Source organism: Chionomys nivalis, chromosome 4 (assembly GCF_950005125.1).
Source record: "Chionomys nivalis chromosome 4, mChiNiv1.1, whole genome shotgun sequence".
NCBI classification, from domain to species: domain Eukaryota; kingdom Metazoa; phylum Chordata; class Mammalia; order Rodentia; family Cricetidae; genus Chionomys; species Chionomys nivalis.
Window position 1 is genome coordinate 110558061 of NC_080089.1, and position 5704 is coordinate 110563764.

Genomic DNA, 5704 nt, shown 5'->3' on the forward strand with positions numbered 1-5704 from the left:
TGCTCACAGGAGGAGCTGACCCCTCAACCTTTTTTCCCTAAGAGCACTCTGATCCTCACCGTGCTTAGTGATGAACACACCAGCCAGCATGCCTCCTTAGCATGCCTTTGTTTTGTCGTCCTCTGCTGGTGGAAATGGAACGTGCAGATTGGGAATGTAGCTCGAGCTTCCCTAAACGCCAATGTCTGTCTGACCAGTTTAAACAACTCCTAAATCCATTCTAGGGACTTCGTTTGCCTTTTCTAACATTGTTTCTTGTGCTCTTTCCCAACTCCTTTAAGCATTTGTGTATATATTGGTCTGTGCATTTGCCTGTCTGTTCTTTGGTTATCTCCCACTCTGAAGTGTAAACCTGAGGGCCTCCCCACACATGGGGTCTCGTTCAACACTAACACCGTGGTGTTCAGAGACACCTTTCCCCACCACCCATTTATGAAGGGACCCTTCCATCTGCAGGCGTGTGTTTTTCACTGCATTACCAGTACAGGGTCCCTGTGAACCCACCATAAATTTGAAATATCGAACTTTTTTTTCTTTTTTAAATTGATTTTTATTGAGCTCTACATTTTTCTCTGCTCCCTTTCTTGCCTCTTCCCTTCCTTCAACCCTCCCCCAAGGTCCCAATTTACTAAGGAGATCTTGTCTTTTTCTACTTCCCATGTAGATTAGATCTATGTAAGTCTCTCTTAGTGTCCTCATTGTTGTCCAAGTTCTCTGGCATTGTGATTTGTAGGCTGGTTTTCTTTGCTTTATGTTTAAAAACCACTTATGAGTGAGTACATGTGATAATTGTCTTTCTGTGTCTGAAATATCAAACTTTTAAATGGAAATTTATTCTTATGAGGGTGTTCATGGGTATGGGTGTATACACGACACACTGTATATACGGAGGATTGTCTTGGGACTTTTTTTTTTTAATTTTTTTTTGGGGGGGGGTTATTTTTCGAGACAGGGTTTCTCTGTAGCTTTGGTGCCTGTCCCGGAACTAGCTCTTGTAGACCAGGCTGGCCTCGAACTCCCAGAGATCCGCCTGCCTCTGCCTCCCGAATGCTGGGATTAAAGGCATGCGCCACCACCGCCCTGTCTTGGGACTTTTTAAGCAGGACTGTTGGCTCCCTAAATGTCACATGGGCTTATTATAAATATGAAAGTTTGGCCAATAGCTTTGCCTTGTTTCTAACTAGCTCTTATAGCTTCACCTGTTTCTATAAATTTCCTTTCTGCCTCATGACTTTATTACCTTATCTCTGTAGTACCCATCCTGCTTGCTCCGTGTCTCCTGGCGTCTCATCCTTCTTTCCAGCATCCCCTCTGCCCGGAAATCCTGCCCTAGCTATTGGCCATTCAGATTTCTGTTCCACCAATCAGAGTGACACATCTTCACAGTGTACAAAAAGCTTATTTCACAACGAAGGACGGAGGACAGCTTTCAGGAGTCTGCTCTCTCCTTCCACTTGTGAGGTAAACACTTACTGCCTGAGCCATCTTGCTGGACTAAATTAATTTTTGTTTTGAGACAAAGTCTGATGTAGACCAGACTGTCCTCAAACTCAGTTGCTGTGTAGCCCAAAGGTAACTTTGAACTTCTGGTCCACGTCCAGGTGTTGGGATTTGTGTGCGTGTACCATCAACTAGGTTTTATGTGTCGCTGGGGATGCAACCCAGGACTTCATGCGTTCTAGGCAAGCCCTCCACCATCTGACCTGCACCTCCAGCCCTATCTTCATATTTTAGGTCAGCATAGGAAGTGTGGTTTTCACTGTGGCATTTCATATGTGTTTCATTGTTCTTGGGCCTCATTTGTTTCCCTCCCCTCCAGCTGGCGCGCTCTCTTCCCTCAGTCTGTAGTTCTGTTTCCTGCCCTCTGTGTCCTCCCTCCCATCTCTCTCAGCATCTCCTTCCCTCTCTTTTATTTATTTGTTTTTTTTTTTTTGAGACAAGGCTTCTCTGTGTAGCCCTAACTGCCCTGGAATTAACTCTGTAGACCATGCTGGTCTTGAACTCACAGAGATCTGCCTGCCTCTGCCTCCTGAGTGCTGTCATGAGCCCCTTTTTTAAATTTCATGATCTACAAATACACCTATGTAAACACACACACAAGCACAAATTTAAATTAGATTAAAAAATTATCCTGAGGCTGGAAAGATGGCTCAGTGGTTAAGGGCACTTGTTGCTCTCGCAAAGGACCCAAGATTGATTCACAACACCTGCATGGCAGTTCATAGCTGCCTATGACCCTAGTTCCAGGGACTCTGATGCCCTCTTTGACCTCTGCAGGCAGCAGCATATGCATGGTATACAGATACACACAACATATGCAGGCATACAAATTTAGTTAACTTTTATTTTTTAACCTTTTTCTTTGTATCTCTCTCTCTCTCTCTCTCTCTCTCTCTCTCTCTCTCTCTCTCGCACGCGTGCTCTCTTTCTCTTTGTGTGTGTGTCAGGGGAGGCCAAAAAAAGGACACTGGATCCCCTGGAACTGGAGTAATGGGTTGCTTGTGAGTTACTCTATGTGGGTGCTGGAAACTGAACTCAGGTCCCATAAAAGAGCAGAAATTGCTCTTAACCAGTGAGTCATCTCTCAGTCCCATACATACCATTTTAAATCTAGGATCTGCATATCAGAGACCATATGGTCTTCGTCTTTTGAATTTGCCTTATTTCACTTAACAGCAACACTCAGTTGTATTCTTTTTCCTGCATACGTCACACATACACACAAACTGTTGAAAAAAGTTTTCTTGTGTATACGTACTGCATTTTCTTGGCCCGTTCCTCTGTTGGTGGGCATCCAGGCTGGCTCCAGTTCCTGGTTATTGGGAACATTCTGCTAGAAACATGTGCAAGGAACTCTAGGGTACATTGACCCAAAGGCTTTTGTGTAAATACGCAGGAATGGCATAGTGGTTGAACGGGAGTTCTGTTTTCAGTGGCTTGAGGAACCCCACACTGATTTCCAGGGTGGACGCACAAGTTGGCACTTTCACAGTAGAGAACAGAGGTCTGTCTTCCCTGGCCCTTTGTGACACTCGCTCCTTCTGCCTGGGGAGAGCCTGGCCTTAATTTGCATTTTCCTGAAGTTAAGGAAGTTGAACTATTCAAGTTCTCATTGGCCATTTATCTTTCTTTTGAGAATTGTCTGGTCAGTTCAGCAGTCTGTTGATTGATAGAACAATTCATTCATAAAAATTATGAACAGTTGCAAATGTGTTTAACCCTGTTAAATATAGTGAAATAAATATTTGTTTAGCCTCCCCTAAACATAGTTACATTAGCCCATGTTTGGGAAAATATTTTAAAACAATAAACCCAGTTTCACAAAATAGTAGTTGACTATTTCACACCATTTATTGAAAAGAGCCACTTTCCAGGTCAAAAAGTGGTTTCTGCTGAATATAGATGGATTCTATACCATCAGTTAAAAAAATCTAAAGTTAAAAAGTTAAAAAAATCTAAAATTAAAAAATCATAGGTTGGCATGGTCAATATCTTCCTTCATGTCATTTATCAATATCTAATATTCTGATTAATCTGTTTATTAATTGTCCTTTAGGACTTTCATTACTCTGCCTAGTGTCCTGCTGGGAATGGTTTTGTGTCTTTAGTTGGCACTCGACAGTAAACTTAATACCGAGATCTGGTTTTCAGTTGTACTATAGACATCCGGCAATACTGAAAAATAGGAGTTGGGCCGGGCGGTGGTGGCGCACGCCTTTAATCCCAGCACTCGGGAGGCAGAGGCAGGCGGATCTCTGTGAGTTCGAGACCAGCCTGGTCTACAAGAGCTAGTTCCAGGACAGGCTCCAAAACCACAGAGAAACCCTGTCTCGAAAAAACCAAAAAAAAAAAAAAAAAAAAAAAAAATAGGAGTTGGAAGACAGCTTAGCTGACAAAGTGCTTGTTGGCATTGACGACATGAGTTCAGTTCCTAGAACCCATATGAAAAAGCCAGGCATGGTGGTTTTTGAACTCGGAGTTCCAGTTCTGGGGACACAGAGACAGGCATACCTGAGCCTTCAGAGCCATTTTATTCTAGCCTATTCTGGTGAGCTGGGTTCAGTGAGAGACCCTGCCTGGAGACGATGCCCAAGGTTGACTTGAGATCTCCACACTCACACATGTGAGCCCGCACCTTCATACACATGTGCACCACCCCCATGGGTGGTGATCTGAAAAATGGAGCAGCCCAGTTCGCAAATAATGACAGGGAGACTTCGTACTAATTATGAAAGCTCGGCCTTAGCTTAGGCTTGTTTTTTTCTTTTTTAACTATTCATTATGTATACAGTGTTGTCCGCATGTACGTCTTCTGGCCAGAAGAGGGCACTAGTCCTCATTACAGAGGAAATTACCTTGTGGTTGCTGGGAATTGAACTCAGGACCTCTGGAGGGAGAGCCAGTGCGCTTAACCTCTGAGCCATCTCTCCAGCTCCCGCTCAGGCTATTTTTAACTCTCTCTCTCTCTCTCTCTCTCTCTCTCTCTCTCTCTCTCTCTCTCTCTCTCTCTCTCTCTCTCCCTCTCTCTCTCCCTCCCTCCCTCCCTCCCTCCCTCCCTCCCTCCCTCCCTCCCTCCCTCCCTCCCTCCCTCTCCCTCTCCCTCTCTCTTCTTTTTTCTTTTTTGGTTTTTCAAGACATGGTTTCTCTGTGGCTTTGGAGCCTGTCCTCGAACTCACAGAGATCCGCCTGCCTTTGCCTCCCGAGTGCTGGGATTAAAGGCGTGCGCCACCATCGCCCGGTTTACCTATCTCTTATAACTTAAATTAACCCACTTAATCTATGGTCTGATACTTACTGCCCACCCTGCTCCTCCCACACGTCCTGGCATCTCTGTGGGTCTACATTCTCCCCTTCCTTTCTTTCCCTGGACAGCCCGTCTATATACTTCCTGCTTAGCTATTGGCCGGTCGGCTTTTTATTACACCAATCACAGCAAGTACATCTTCACACAGCGTGCAAATATCCCACAAAATAAATCCGAACTCCATGGGAGGAGGTTGGGGATACAGCTCAACAGGGGTGTGTGGGTTTTAGCATGCCGAAGGCCCTGAGTTCCATCCCCGACACCTTTTAAACATAAAACAGGCTGAGCATGGAGGAGTGCATGCCTGTAACCCCAGCACTTTAGAGATCAAGGCTGGACGATTGGCACTAATTCCAGGAGCTACTACTGTGTTCTAGGCTAGTCTGGGTGGTGAGATCGTGTTGCAAAAAAAAAAAAAAAAAAAAAAAAAAATCAGATCGAAACCAAACTTAAGGCCTGGGCGGAGGGATGGCTCTGTGGGTAAAGACACCAGCCGCCACTCCTAAAGATGATTAGATGATTCAGCTCTCAGGACCCACACGAAGGGATAGAACTGACTCCCCGAATAGTTTCCCGACCTCCACAGAGTGCCCCTAGATATATTAAAAAAATAAATGTAATGAAAAAAAACCCACCCCCCAAACCAAAAAAAGAAAAAGCCACAGAAAAAGAAAAGTCCGCTGAAAGCATGGAACTCAATTACCAACATTTCAAGAGTTAACAGGAGAGCCGGAAAGGTGGAGGGGGCGTGGCGAACTGGGGTGCGGCGAAGCTGGAAGGCGTGGTAAGGGGCGTGGCGAACCAAGGGACTGTCTACGGGTCGGGGCGCGGCGAGTGAGTGGGCGTGCCGAGGGCGGAGCTGACCGGAAGCGGGGGCGGAGTCTCAGGAAGTGACGCCCC